The sequence below is a fragment of the Phocoena phocoena genome, chromosome 6, assembly GCF_963924675.1.
Source record: "Phocoena phocoena chromosome 6, mPhoPho1.1, whole genome shotgun sequence".
In the NCBI taxonomy this organism is placed as follows: domain Eukaryota; kingdom Metazoa; phylum Chordata; class Mammalia; order Artiodactyla; family Phocoenidae; genus Phocoena; species Phocoena phocoena.
Window position 1 is genome coordinate 51,561,845 of NC_089224.1, and position 16,139 is coordinate 51,577,983.

Genomic DNA, 16,139 nt, shown 5'->3' on the forward strand with positions numbered 1-16,139 from the left:
ACTATATTATACAGTTATTAACATGTGGTGCTTTTAAGTGCAGAAAACTGAAAACAAAAACAACAAACATAAACCCTCAAATTGGTGCATTTTAAAATATATTGGAATTGAGAAAGTGGACCCTGTTCTGATATTGCCTTTTAACCACATCTATTTATGATTATTTATTAGTGTTGAGCTCTTTAAAAAGTGACATATTAGATCTCTTAATAATATATTGGTTTAAAAATATCTACAGTAATGAAAAACAAAGTGAAAAATGTTAGCTTCTTGTTTCTTCTCAGGAATAAAAATAGACTTGTTTAATTCTTAAAGGTTCTCAAAGGAACATTAAGTTCTTGAGAGAAAGAACAAGACGAATTTGCAGGATCCCTTAAAAAGTTATTACATACACCGTTTGAGGCATTGCTTTTTCCATTTTGTAGAGGAACTACAATAGATGTTAACAAGATTTGCCCAGAATGGTGGTGTTAGTGGTGGCGGTGGTAATAGCATCACCTAGGAGTGTTAAGGCTTGACTGTATATCAACACTATGCTATGGGCGTGTGATTTTAATTCTCACGTTAATGCTCACTACAGCCACATGAGGTGGGTATGATTTTTCCCCCATTTTATAGATGGAAACAGACTAATAGAGGTTGAATAAATAATTACTGAAGATGCAAAGCTAGGGAAGTGATTATTAAGCTGGTTTTAGTTGTAGAGCTGGGATTTGAACCTGATTTTGTGTTTTCTGAATCATATCTTGTGTGCTTTGTGTGTAGAACTGGTATTTGAACCTGATCCTATGTGTCATTTGGACTTAGATTGTGTTTTTAAAATGCCCTCTGTGTGTGTGTTTTGTGCGTGGGAGAGAGAGACAGACAGAGTATGAGCAAAGGTGCGTGTGAGAAACCGGTAGGGAAGAGAGAGGGAAGAAGGAATAGATTCCCTGATGGAGAAGGGTGTTTTCTTTCCTATTTATATCATTTTATACTGTTTAAATCTTTTTTATTAAAAATAACAATTTCGGTGGTGGTACATACAATTAAATTTTGTAATAAGAGAGCAATTGAGAGAAGGTCTTCAAGTTCTGCATATTTAGATCTTTTTTATACACATGGTCATTTTGTTTCATTAAAAGAAGATATTTCCTGTTGTTGCTTAGTTGCATATATTAGTGGGGCCTTGTGGTAATTCTCCTTATTAAATACAGAGTGAGCAATTAAAAACTAATAACTGAAAAAAGTTCAAAAGGGAGAACTGCAAATATAGGTGTTTGACATCATCACACTGAGACTTTAGTGCATGCTAGTACTGTGGTTTTAGAAACGTTTTATTTATAGATGAATTTCTTTTTTTATGCTTTCTCATATTTTAATTTTACTTTCTAATAAGACCAGGTACAAAAGAATGGTCACCCATAACATCCAGATCAAAAGCTCTAATGCAATAGCAGCTAATATTTAGGGAGTCATTTAGGGTCGACAAGGTCCTTTTTCTACACGTGTTATTTCTTTTAATTCCCACAACAACTGTGTGAGGTGACCTAGCCATGAGTGTGACTTTAAAGCCAAACTCCTTGGGTTTGAATCTCAATTATAGGTTAATTTCTGATATAATTGGTATCATAGTTAAAATATGTAAAAGGTTATACATATTCTCCCAAGAGTAACCTATTTCAAGTAGATTGAGCCTCATAAGAAAAGCATTAAAATAAAAATTTACCCGTAAGATTAAGGTCAGAATGTTTTAAAAACTGAGAGAGAGGTAAAATTCAGTGGTATTAATGAAAAGCTACCAGAGCTTCTCTAGGAGGGAATGCATTGTAGTATAGTGAAGGAATTGGCAAACTATGGGCATTGGGATAAGTTTGAACCTCTGCCTGGTTTTTTTTTGTCTTCTTTTTCCTCTGCCTGTTTTTGTTAATAAAGTTTTACTTGAAACACAGCTGCTCTCGTCTATTTACATATGTTTATGTTTGCTTTTGTGCTACAACAGCAGAGTTGAATAGTTGTGAGAGAGGCATATGGCCTAAAAGCCTAAAATATTAAGTATCTGGCTCCTTTATTTTTTAAATTAATTTATTTTTGGCTGCATTGGGTCTTTGTTGCTGTGCGCAGGCTTTCTCTAGTTGCGGCGAGCAGGGGCTACTCTTTGTTACGGTGCGCGGGCTTCTCATTGCGGTGGCTTCTCTCGTTGCGGAGCATGGGCTCCAGGCACGCAGGCTTCAGTAGTTGTGGCAAGAGGGCTCAGTAGTTGTGGCTCGCGGGCTCTAGAGCGCAGGTTCAGTAGTTGTGGCACACAGGCTCATTTGCTCTATGGCATATGGGATCTTCCCGGATTGGGGCTCAAACCCGTGTCCCCTGCATTGGCAGTTGGATTCTTAACCGCTGTGCCACCAGGGAAGTCCAGATTAATCCTTGTATCATTATAAATTATACCTTTTAATCTGTAGTAATTATTCTTGCCTTACAGTGTTTTTCTTTGTTATTAATTTAGCTATATCAGCTTTGTTTTGGTTAGTATTTTCATGGTATGTCTTTTTCTATCTTTTTACTTTCAACCTTTATCAGTTATGTCTTGTCAGTGTGCCTTGTAGACACCAAATATTTCTTTTTTTTTAAGTTTAGTTTGATAATCTTTGTCTTCTAATTGGAATAGTCCATTTTTATTTACTGTGACTGATACTAATCCTTTCATCTTACTATGTATTTTCTACTTGACCCATCTGTTCTTTGTTTCCATTTTTCTCCTTTTCTTACCTGCTTGGAAATTTTCAATTAAAAAAGATTTCCAATTTATCCCTTCTGATGGTGTTTCTCCTTTTACTCTTTTTAAAGTGGTTTTCCCAGAGATCAAAACATTCTTCCTTGGTTTTCTGAAGTTTAATATAAGTTGGTACTTTAAACATTGCTGTGATAGTAAATGTAGTGGCCTTAGAACCCCTCCTATCATCATTTTTGGTATTCTGGGCGCATAAAATAGATGTTGAACTAAAACTCAAGATAACAAGAAGTAATTATTGTCGTTTATATATTATGTGTTATAATACATATGTTATATGAAGTCACTATTTGCTTAGAGTTACCCACATATTGATGCTTTTTCTAGTTCTTCATGTCTTCATAAGTTTCTAAGTTTCTTTCTGGGCGTATTTTTTTTCTGCCTCTTGGTGGAAGTGTACTGGAACAGATTCTCCCAGTTTTGGTTCACCTAAAAATGTCTTTATTTTTCTTTCATTTTTGAAGGATTTATTTGCTTGGCATAGAATCATACGTTTGGAGTTATTTTCAGGTTTTAAAAGATGTTATTTCCTTGTCTTATGGTTTCCATCATTTCTGTTGTAAAGTCAGTTGTTAGTTTTATTGTTCATCCACTGAAGTAATGTATCTTTTCTCTGACTGCTTTTATGATTTAGTTATTTATATTATTTCAGCTTTGCTGAGGCATAATTATATAATTAACATATAAATTTATAAGATACTTAAATTGTGCATTATGATAATTTGATATATGTATAACTTGGAAAGGATTTCCCCATCTAGTTAATTAACACATCCAACACTTCACATATTAATCTTTCTTTTTATGAGAACATTTAAGTTCTTCTCTCTTAGCGAATTTCAGTTGTACAGTATGGTGATAAAACAGTGGTCACCATGTTTTACGTTAGATCTTTACCTTATTCATCTTATAGCTAAAATTTGCACCCTTTTACCAACCTCTCCCTATTTCCCACAACCCCAGCCCCTGGCAACTACTTGTCTACTCTCAGTCTCTATGAGTTGAACTTTTTTTTTCTTAATTCCACAGATAAGTGATACCATTTGGCTTATTTCACTTAGTATAAGGCCATCAAGTTTCATCCATGTTATCACAGATAGCAGGATTCCCTCCTTTCTCATGGCTGAATAATATTCCACTGTGTATATATACATCTTTTTTATCCATTCATCTATTGATGGACACTTAAGTTGCTTCCATATCTTGGCTATTGTGAATAATGCTGCAGTGAACATGGGAGTGCTGATATCTCTTTGATATCCTGTTTTCATTTCCTTTGGGTATATACCTAGAGGTAAAATTGCTGGATCATATGGTAGTTCTATTTTTAATTTTTTGAGGGGTCTCCATACTGCTTTCCATAGTGGCTACACCAATTTCTATTCCCACCAACAGTGCAAAAGGATTTCTTTTTCTCCACATCCTTGCCAACACTTACCTTTTATCTTTCTGATGATAGCCATTCTAATCTAACAGGTGTGAGGTGATATCCCATTGTGGTCTTGATTTGCATTTCCCTGATGATTAGTGATGTTGAGTACCTTTTCACATACCCATTGGCCATCAATATATCTTCTTTGGAAAAATGTCTGTTCAGGTCCTCTGCCCAATTTTTAATCAATTATTATTATTATTTGCTATTGAGTTGTATGGGTTCTTTATATATTTTGGATATTAACCCTGTATCAGAGATATGATTTGCAAATATTTTTTCGCATTACATAGGTTGCCTTTTCATTTTGTTGGTGGTTTCCTATGCTTCGCGAAGGTTTTTAGTTTGATTTAGTCCCACTAGTTTATTTTGCTTTGGTGACTTTGCTTTTGGTGTTAAATCCAAAAAAACATTGCCAAGACCAGCGTCAAGGAGCTTATCCAATATGCTTTCTTCCACCATTTTTATGGGTTTAGGTTTTATGTTCAAACCTTTGATTCATTTTGAGTGATTTTTGTGTATGGTGTAAGATAGGGGTCCAGTTTCATTCTTCTGCTTGCGACTGTCCGGTTTTCCCAGGACCATTTATTGAAGGGACTGTCTTTTCCCCATTGACTCTTCTTGGCTCCTTTGTCATAAACTAATTGACCATATAAGAGTGGGTTTTTTTCTGGGCTGTCTATTCCGTTCCATTGATATAAGTGCCTTTTATGTCAGTATCATACTATTTTGATTACTATAGCTATGCAATATATTTTGAAATCAAGACATGAGATGCCTCCAGCTTGGTTCTTCTTTCTTAAGATTGCTTTGGTTATTTGAGATCTTCTGTGGGTCCATACAAATTTTAGGATTGTTTGTTCTATTTTTGTGAAAAAAATGAAGTCAAATTGTGATAGGGATTGCATTGAATCTGTAGATTGCTTGAGTAGTATGTCCATTTTTGTTTGTTTGTTTGTTTGTTTTTGTGGTATGCGGGCCTCTCGCCACTGTGGCCTCTCCCGTCGCGGAGCACAGGCTCCGGACGCGCAGGCCCAGTGGCCACGGCTCACGGGCCCAGCTGCTCCGCGGCACACAGGATCCTCCCAGACCGGGACACGAACCCGTGTTCCCTGCATCGGCAGGCGGACTCCCAACCACTGCGCCACCAGGGAAGCCCGAGTAGTATGTCCATTTTAAGAATATTTAATTTTTCCAATCTATGAGCGTGGAAGAGCTTTCCATTTATTGGTGTTGTCTTCAGTTTCTTTCATCAGTGTCTTCACTGTACAGATCTTTCACCTTGTTGGTTAAATTTATTCCTAGGTGTTTTATTCTTTTTGATACAATTGTAAATGGGATTGTTTTCTTAATAACTTTCTGATAGTGTATGGAAATGCAACTGATATTTGTATATTAATTTTGTATCCTGCAACTTTATGAATTTGTTTATCAGTTCTAACAGTTTTTTGGTCAAGTCTTTAGGTTTTCTATATGTAATACCATGTTATCTGCAAATGATGTCAGTTTTACTTCTTCCTTTCTAAATGGATGTCTTTTATTTCTTTTGCTTGCCTAATTGTTCTGATATCCAGTGTTGAATATTGATGATAAGAGTGGGCATCTTTGTCTCATTCCTCATCTTAGAGGAAAAGCTGTCAGCTTTTCACTGAGTCTGATGTGTCTGTGGGTTTGTCATATATGGCCTTTATTATGTTGAAGTATGTTTCCTCCTACACCCAATTTGTTGAGAGTTTTTATCATGAATGGATGTTGAATTTTGTCAAGGGCTTTTCTATGTCTTTTGAGATGATCATATGATATTTATCGTTCAGTTTGTTAATGTGGTATATCACACTGATTGATTTGCAGATTTTGAAGTATCTTTGCATCCCTGGAATTAAATCCCACTTGATCATGGTGTATGATCCTTTTAATGTATTGTTGAATTTGGTTTGCTAATATTCTGTTGAGGATTTTCACATCTTTGTTCATCAGAGGTATGGTTTTCTTTTCTTTTAGTGTTGTTGTCTGGTTTCTGTATCAGGTTAATGCTGGCCTTGTACAAAATTTTGGAAGTGTTCCTTCCTCTTCAATTTTTTTTTGAAAAGTTTGAGAAGGATTAGTGTTAATTCTTTAAATGTTTGGTTGAATTCATCCATGAAGCCATTTGGTCCTGGACTTTTCACTGTTGGGGGTTTTGATTACTGATTCAATCTTCTAACTAGTAATTGGTCTGTTCAGAGTTTCTGTTTCTTCATGATTCATTGTTGGTAGGTTGTTTGTTTCTAGGAATTTATCAATTTCTTCTAGGTTGTCCAATTTGTTGGTATATAATTTTTCATAGTAGTCTCTTATGATCCTTTGTATTTGTGCGGTATCAGTTGCAATGTCTCCTCTTTCATTTCTGATTTTATTTATTTGAGTTCTCTCTTTTTTTTTTAGTGAGTCTAGTGTATTTCGTTTATCATTTCAAAAAACCAGGTTTTAGTTTCCTTGATCTTTTCTATTGTCTTTTTAGTCTCTATTTCACTTACTTCTACTCTAATCTTTGTTTTTTCCTTCTTTCTACTTTTGAGTTATATTGTTCCTCCTTTTCTAGGTCCTTGAGATATACAGTTAGTTTGAGATCTTTCTTTTTTCTTTTTTTTTCTTTTTTACATCTTTATTGGAGTATAATAGCTTTACAATGGTGTGTTAGTTTCTGCTTTATAACAAAGTGAATCAGTTATACATATACATATGTTCCCATATCTCTTCCCTCTTGCGTCTCCCTCCCTCCCACCCTCCCTATCCCACCCCTCTAGGTGGTCACAAAGCACCAAGCTGGTCTCCCTGTGCTATGCGGCTGCTTCCCACTCACTATCTATTTTACGTTTGGTAGTGTATATATGTCCATGCCACTCTCTCGCTTTGTCACAGCTTACCCTTCCCCCTCCCCATATCCTCAAGTCCATTCTCTAGTAGGTCTGTGTCTTTATTCCTGTTTTACCCCTAGGTTCTTAATGACATTTTTTTTCTTAAATTCCATATATACGTGTTAGCATACGGTATTTGTCTTCCTCTTTCTGACTTACTTCACTCTGTATGACAGACTCTAGGTCCATCCACCTCATTACAAATAGCTCAATTTCGTTTCTTTTTATGGCTGAGTAATATTCCATTGTATATATGTGTCACATCTTCTTTATCCATTCATCTGATGATGGACACTTAGGTTGTTTCCATCTCTGGGCTATTGCAAATAGAGCTGCAATGAACATTTTGGTACATGACTCTTTTTGAATTATGGTTTTCTCAGAATATATGCCCAGTAGTGGGATTGCTGGGTCATATGGTAGTTCTATTTGTAGTTTTTAAGGAAGCTCCATACTGTTCTCCTTAGCGGCTGTACCAATTCACATTCCCACCAGCAGTGCAAGAGAGTTCCCTTTTCTCCACACCCTCTCCACCATTTATTGTTTCTACATTTTTTGATGATGGCCATTCTGACTGGTGTGAGGTGATATCTCATTGTAGTTTTGATTTGCATTTCTCTAATGATTAATGATGTTGAGCATTCTTTCATGTGTTTGTTGGCAGTCTGTATATCTTCTTTGGAGAAATGTCTATTAGGTCTTCTAACCATTTTTGGATTGGGTTGTTTGTTTTTTTGTTATTGAGCTGCTTATAAATTTTGGAGATTAATCCTTTGTCAGTTGCTTAATTTGCAAATATTTTCTCCCATTCTGAGGGTTGTCATTTGGTCTTGTTTATGGTTTCCTTTGCTGTCCAAAAGCTTTGAAGTTTCATTAGGTCCCATTTGTTTATTTTTGTTTTTATTTCCATTTCTCGAGGAGTTGGGTCAAAAAGGATTTTGCTGTGATTTATGTCATAGAGTGTTCTGCCTATGTTTTCCTCTAAGAGTTTGATAGTTTCTGGCCTTACATTTAGGTCTTTAATCCATTTTGAGCTTATTTTTGTGTATGGTGTTAGGGAGTGATCTAATCTCATACTTTTACATGTAGCTGTCCAGTTTTCCCAGCACCACTTATTGAAGAGGCTGTCCTTTCTCCACTGTACATTCCTGCCACCTTTATCAAAGATAAGGTGACCATATGTGTGTGGGTTTATCTCTGGGCTTTCCCTCCTGTTCCATTGATCTATCTTTCTGTTTTTGTGCCAGTACCATACGGTCTTGATTACTGTAGCTTTGTAGTATAGTCTGAAGTCAGGGAGCCTGATTGCTCCAGCTCCATTTTTCTTTCTCAAAATTGCTTTGGCTATTCGGGGTCTTTTGTGTTTCCATACAAATTGTGAAATTTTTTGTTCTAGTTCTGTGAAAAATGCCAGTGGTAGTTTGATAGGGATTGCATTGAATCTATAGATTGCTTTGGGTAGTAGAGTCATTTTCACAATGTTGATTCTTCCAATCCAAGAACTTGGTATATCTCTCCAACTATCTGTATCATCTTTAATTTCTTTCATCAGTGTCTTGTAAGTTTCTGCATACAGGTCTTTTGTCTCCTTAGGTAGCTTTATTCCTAGATAATTTGTTCTTTTTGTTGCAGTGATAAATGGGAGTGTTTTCTTGATTTCAGTTTCAGATTTTTCATCATTAGTGTATAGGAATGCCAGAGATTTCTGTGCATTAATTTTGTATCCTGCTACTTTACCAAATTCATTGATTAGCTCTAGTAGTTTTCTGGTAGCATCTTTAGGATTCTCTGTGTATAGTATCATGTCATCTGCAAATAGTGACAGCTTTACTTCTTCTTTTCCGATTTGGAATCCTTTTATTTCCTTTTCTTCTCTGATTGCTGTGGCTAAAACTTCCAAAACTATGTTGAATAAGAGTGGTGAGAGTGGGCAACCTTGTCCTGTTCCTGATCTTAGTGGAAATGCTTTCAGTTTTTCACCATTGAGGACAATATTGGCTGTGGATATGTCATATATGGCCTTTATTATGTTGAGGAAAGTTCCCTCTATGCCTACTTTCTGCAGGGTTTTTATCATAAATGGGTGTTGAATTTTGTCGAAAGCTTTCTCTGCATCTATTGAGATGATCATATGGTTTTTCTCCTTCAGTTTGTTACTATGGTGTATCACGTTGATTGATTTGCATATATTGAAGAATCCTTGCATTCCTGGAATAAACCCCACTTGATCATGGTGTATGATCCTTTTAATGTGCTGTTGGATTCTGTTTGCTAGTATTTTGTTGAGGATTTTTGTATCTATGTTCATCAGGGATACTGGCCTGTAGTTTTCTTTGTTTGTGACATCCTTGTCTCGTTTTGATATCAGGGTGATGGTCGCCTCGTAGAATGAGTTTGGGAGTGTTCCTTCCTCTGCTATATTTTGGAAGAGTTTGAGAAGGATAGGTGTTAGCTCTTCTCTAAATGTTTGATAGAATTCGCCTGTGAAGCCACCTGGTCCTGGGCTTTTGTTTGTTGGAAGATTTTTAATCACAGTTTCAATTTCAGTGCTTGTGATTGGCCTGTTCATATTTTCTATTTCTTCCTGATTCAGTGTTGGCAGGTTGTGCATTTCTAAGAATTTGTCCATTTCTTCCAGGTTTTCCATTTTATTGGCATAGAGTTGCTTGTAGTAATCTCTCATGATCTTCTATATTTCTGCACTGTCAATTGTTACTTCTCCATTTTCATTTCTAATTCTATTGATTTGAGTCTTTTCCCTTTTTTTCTTGATGAGTCTGGCTAATGATTTATCAATTTTGTTTATCTTCTCAAACAACCAGCTTTTAGTTTTATTGATCTTTGCTATTGTTTCCTTCATTGCTTTTTCATTTATTTCTGATCTGATTTTTATGAGTTCTTTCCTTCTGCTAACTTTGGGGTTTTTTTCTTCTTTCTCTTATTGCTTTAGGTGCAAGGTTAGGTTGTTTATTCGAGATGTTTCCTGTTTCGTAAGGTAGGACTGTATTGCTATAAACTTCCCTCTTAGAACTGCTTTTGTGGCATCCCATAGGTTTTGGGTCATCGTGTCTCCATTGTCATTTGTTTCTAGGTATTTTTTGATTTCCTCTTTGATTTCTTCATTGATCACTTCGTTATTAAGTAGTGTATTGTTTAGCTTCCATGTCTTTGTATTTTTTACAGGTCTTTTCCTGTAATTGATATCTAGTCTCATAGCGTTGTGGTCGGAAAAGATACTTGAAGCGATTTAAATTTTCTTAAATTTACCAAGGCTTGATTTGTGACCCAAGATATGATCTATCCTGGAGAATGTTCCATGAGCACTTGAGAAAAATGTGTATTCTGTTGTTTTTGGATGGAATGTCCTATAAATATCAATTAAGTCCATCTTGTTTAATGTATCATTTAAAGCTGTGTTTCCTTATTTATTTCCATTTTGGATGATCTGTCCATTGGTGAAAGTGGAGTCTTAAAGTCCTCTACTATGAATGTGTTACTGTCGATTTCCCCTTTTATGGCTGTTAGTATTTGCCTTATGTATTGAGGTGCTCCTTTGTTGGGTGTGTAAATATTTACAATTGTTATATCTTCTTGGATTGATCCCTTGATCATTATGTAGTGTCCTTCTCTGTGTCTTGTAAGAGTCTTTATTTTAAAGTCTATTTTGTCTGATATGAGAATTGCTACTCCAGCTTTCTTTTGGTTTCCATTTGCATGGAATATCTTTTTCCATCCCCTTACTTTCAGTCTGTATGTGTCTCTAGGTCTGAAGTGGGTCTCTTGTAGACAGCATATATATGGCTCTTGTTTTTGTATCCATTCAGCCAATCTGTGTCTTTTGGTGGGAGCATTTAGTCCATTTACATTTAAGGTAATTATTGATATGTATGTTCCTATTCCTATTTTCGTAATTGTTTTGGGTTCGTTATTGTAGGTCTTTTCCTTCTCTTGTATTTCTTGCCTAGAGAAGTTCCTTTAGCATTTGTTGTAAAGCTGGTTTGGTGGTGCTGAACTCTCTCTCAGGTTTTGCTTGTCTGTAAAGGTTTTAATTTCTCCATCAAATCTGAATGAGATATTTGCTGGGTAGAGTAATCTTGGTTGCAGGTTTTTCTCCTTCACCACTTTAAATATGTCCTGCCAGTCCCTTCTGGCTTGCAGAGTTTCTGCTGAAAGATCAGCTGTTAACCTTATGGGGATTCCCTCGTGTGTTATTTGTTGTTTTTCCCTTGCTGCTTTTAATATGTTTTCTTTGTATTTAATTTTGTGTGTGTGTGTGTGTTACGCGAGGCTCTCACTGTTGTGGCCTCTCCCATTGTGGAGCACGGGCTCCGGACGCACAGGTTCAGTGGCCACAGCTTACAGGCCCAGCCACTCCGCAGTATTTGGGATCTTCCCGGACTGAGGCATGAAACCGTGTCCCCTGCATCGGCAGGTGGACTCTCAACCACTGCGCCACCAGGGAAGCCCTGTATTTAATTTTTGATAGTTTGATTAATATGTGTCTTGACATGTTTCTCCTTGGATTTATCCTGTATGGGACTCTCTGTGCTTCCTGGCCTTGATTAACTATTTCCTTTCCCATATTAGGGAAGTTTTCAACTATAATCTCTTCAAATATTTTCTCAGTCCCTTTCTTTTTCTCTTCTTCTTCTGGAACCCCTATAATTCGAATGTTGGTGCGTTTTATCTGTTCTTCTGCTTCAGTTATTCTGCTATTGATCCCATCTAAAGTATTTTTAATTTCATTTATTGTGTTGTTCATCATTGCTTGTTTCATCTTTAGTTCTTCTAGGTCCTTGTTAAATGTTTCTTGCATTTTGTCCATTCTATTTCCAAGATTTTGGATCATCTTTACTATCATTATTCTGAATTCTTTTTCAGGTAGACTGCCTATTTCCTCCTCATTTGTTAGGTCTGGTGGGTTTTTATCTTGCTCCTTCATCTGCTGTGTGTTTTTCTGTCTTCTCTTTTTGCTTATCTTACTGTGTTTGGGGTCTCCTTTTTGCAGGCTGCAGGTTCGTGGTTCCCGTTGTTTTTGGTGTCTGTCCCCAGTGGCTAAAGTTGGTTCAGTGGGTTGTGTAGGCTTCCTGGGGAAGGGGACTAGTGCCTGGTGTCTGGTGGATGAGGCTGGATCTTGTCTTTCTGGTGGGCACGTCTACGTCTGGTGGTGTGTTTTGGGGTGTCTGTGGGCTTATTATGATTTTATGCAGCCTCTCTGCTAATGGGTGTGGTTGTGTTCCTGTCTTGCTAGTTGTTTGGCATAGGGTGTCCAGCACTGTAGCTTGCTGGTCGTTGAGTGAAGCTGGGTGCTGGTGTTGAGATGGGGATCTCTGGGAGATTTTCGCCGTTTGATATTATGTGGAGCTGGGAGGTCTCTTGTGGACCAGTGTCCTGAAGTTGGCTCTCCCACCTCAGGGGCACAGCACTGACTCCTGGCTGCAGCACTAAGAGCCTTTCATCCACACGGCTCAGAATAAAAGGGAGAAAAAGTAGAAAGAAAGAAAGAGAGAAAGGAAGGAAGGAAGGAAGGAGGGAAGGAAGGAAAGAACGAAAGAAAGAAGATAAAATAAAATTAAGATAAAATAAAATAAAGATATTAAAATAAAAAATAATTATTAAGAAAAAAAAATTTTTTTAAAGAAAAAAAAAGGACGTATAGAACCCTAGGACAAATGGTGGAAGCAAAGCTATACAGACAAAATCTCACACAGAAGCATACACATACGCACTCACAAAAAGAGGAAAAGGGGAAAAAATCATAAATCTTGCTCTCAAAGTCCACCTCCTCAATTTGGGATGATTCGTTGTCTATTCATGTATTCCACAGATGCAGGGTACATCAAGCTGATTGTGGAGATTTAATCCGCTGCTTCTGAGGCTGCTGGGAGGGATTTCCGTTTCTCTTCTTTGTTCGCACAGCTCCCGGGGCTCAGCTTTGGATTTGGCCCCGCCTCTGCGTGTATGTTGCAGGAGGGCGTCTGTTCTTTCCTGAGACAGGACGGGGTTAAAGGAGCAGCTGCTTCGGGGACTCTGGCTCACTCAGGCCGGGGGGAGGGAGGCGTACGGATGCGGGGCGAGCCTGTGGCGGCAGAGGCCAGTATGACGTTGCAGCAGCCTGAGGCGTGCCGTGCGTTCTCCCGGGGAAGTTGTCCCTGGATCCCCGGACCCTGGCAGTGGCGGGCTGCACAGGCTCCCCGGAAGGGGGGTGTGGATTGTGACCTGTGCTCGCACACAGGCCCCTTGGTGGCGGCACCAGCAGCCTTGGCGTCTCATGCCCGTCTCTGGGGTCCGCGCTTTTAGCTGAGGCTCGCGCCGGTCTCTGGAGTTCCTTTAAGCAGCGCTCTTAATTCCCTCTCCTCGAGCACCAGGAAACAAAGAGGCAAGAAAAAGTCTCTTGCCTCTTCGGCAGCTCCAGACTTTTCCCGACTCCCTCCCCGCTAGCCGTGGTGCACTAACCCCCTGCAGGCTGTGTTCACGCCGCCAACCCCAGTCCTCTCCCTGCGCTCTGCTCCGACCGAAGCCCGAACCTCAGCTCCCAGCCCCACCCGCCCTGGCGGGAGAGTAGACAAGCCTCTTGGGCTGGTGAGTGCCAGTTGGCACCGATCCTGTGTTTGGGAATCTCTCTGCTTTGCCCTCCGCACCCCCGTTGCTGTGCTCTTTTCGCGGCTCTGAAGCTTTCCCCCTCCGCCACCCGCAGTCTCCACCCGCGAAGGGGCTTCCTAGTGTGTGGAAACCTTTCCTCCTTCAGAGCTCCCTCCCATTGGTGCAGGTCCCGTCCCTATCCTTTTGTCTCTGTTTATTCTTTTCTCTTTTGCCCTACCTAGGTATGTGGGGACTTTCTTGTGTTTTGAGAGGTCTGAGGTCCAGCGTTCAGTAGGTGTTCTGTAGGAGTTGTTCCACGTGTAGATGTATTTCTGGTGTATCTGTGGGGAGGAAGGTGATCTCCGCGTCTTACTCTTACGCCATCTTCCCCTCGTCTCCTCTCTTTTTTCTTAATGTAGGCATTTATAGCCATGAACTTCCCTCAGAACTGTCTTTGCTGCATCTCGTAAATTTGGTGTGTTGTATCTCCATTTTAATTTGCCTCAATATTTTTTAGTATCTGTTTTGATTTCTTCTTTGGCCCATTGGTTGTTCAGTAGTATGCTGTTTAAATTTTTTAGTATCTGTTTTGATTTCTTCTTTGGCCCATTGGTTGTTCAGTAGTATGCTGTTTAATCTCCACATATTTTTGAATTTTCTAGTTTTCTTCTTATAATTGATTTCCAGTTTCATACCATTGGAGTTGGAAAAGATGTTTGATGTGATTTCAGTCTTCTTAAAATTATTAAGGTTTGTTTTGCTGCCTAATATATGATTTACCCTGGAGACTGTTTCCTGTGAACTTGAGAAGAATGTGTATTCTACTGTTGTTGGATGGAATACTCTTTAAATGTCTGTTAAGTCCATCTGGTCTAACATGTAGTTTAAGTCTGATGTTTCCATATTGATTTTCTGTCTAGATGATCTATCCATTGTTGAAACTGAGGTACTGAAGTCCCCTACTATTATTATAATGCTGTCTAGTTCTCCCTCAGGTCTGTTAATATTTGCCTTATGTATTTAAGTGCTCCTGTGTTGCATGCATCATATTTACAAATGTTATATCCTCTTGTTGGAGTGACTCTTGTTTTATATTGACCTTTTTTGTCTCTTCTTATAGTCTTTGGCTTAAAGTCTATTTCGTCTGATATAAATATAGCTACCTCTGCTTTCTTTTGGTTTTCATTTGCGTGGAATATCTTTTTCCATCCCTTCACTTTCAGTCTGTGTGTCCCTAAAGCTGAAGTGAATCTCTTATAGGCCCTCGATAACTGGATCTTGGTTTTTTTTTTACCCATTCAGCCATTTTTTGTCTTTTGATTGTAGAATTTAGTCCTTTTATATTTAAAGTAATTATTGATAGGTATAGACTTACTGTTGCCATTTTAAAAATTGTTTTCTGGCTGTTCTGTAATTCCTTTGTTCCTTTTTCTCTTGCTTTCTTCCTTTGTTTTTTGGTGATTTTCTTTAGTGCTGTGCCTGATCTATCAATATAAGATTCACTCAGCTAGTTTCTGGATTTCATTCAAAGGGAATTGCTTCATGCTTAGTAGTAGATTCATTATGTCTGTGGGAAGAGTTGAGTTCAGGAGCCTTCTCTTGCCATCTTGGACCAGAACTCCTATGATTTTTTGTATTTAGCAGTTATTCTATGATGTGCTTCGTTGTTGTTTTCTTTGCATTCTTCCTGTTTGAGAGTTTATATAACTTCTTAAATCTGTGGCTTTATGACATTTTTAAGTTATGGACATTTCTTGGCCTGTGTCACTTCAACTGTTACTTCTGCCCAACTTTATCTCCTGCATTCCTGGGATTCTGATTATATGCACGTGACATCTCACTGCACTGCATAACTTTTGCAGTCTTTCCTGCATTTTTCCTTTTTTTCCCTCTGTGCTTCAGACTGGGTATTTCCTACTGACCCCTCTTCTGGTTTACTGCTCAACTCTTCTGCTCTGTTTAATCTACTGTTAAACCCTTCTGTTGAGGTTATTAATTCAGTTATTATATTTTTCTCAATTATAATTTCCATTTGATATTTTTTTCATAGATCACTTCTCTGGTGAAATTCTTCATTTGTCATCTAAAGTTTTGAACATTTTAATGAAAGTTATTTTAATATTTATGTCTGATAACTTCAGTGTTGAGATCTACTTGTGGGTCTGTTTCCGTTGACTTTTTTTTCTTCTCTCTTGTAGTTTCCAGATAGTTTGTCCTTTCTTCTGATGTATCTAATAAATTTTGTTAGATACTGGGCATTTTGTATGACAAATTGTAGAAGAGCTGGTTGATTCTTTGTTTTTCAAGATATGATTTACTTCTTTTGTGGACTTTCAATAAGAGAAGACTCATCTTGATCCAGTCAAGGATTTGTATAATAAATATTTCTAAGGCTAATAACAGAATATTGGTCTTAATACAGCAGTGCTTTTGAAGATGACATTTACTGTGTTTATTGAGA

General features: G+C 37.9%; 1 protein-coding gene across 2 annotated transcripts in view; it reads left to right on the plus strand.

Annotated features, from left to right (window-relative positions):
* Positions 1-16,139, plus strand: part of ZDHHC21 (zinc finger DHHC-type palmitoyltransferase 21) — a 55,670-nt gene that overhangs the window by 10,218 nt on the left and 29,313 nt on the right. The gene's annotated exons all lie outside the window — the stretch shown is intronic.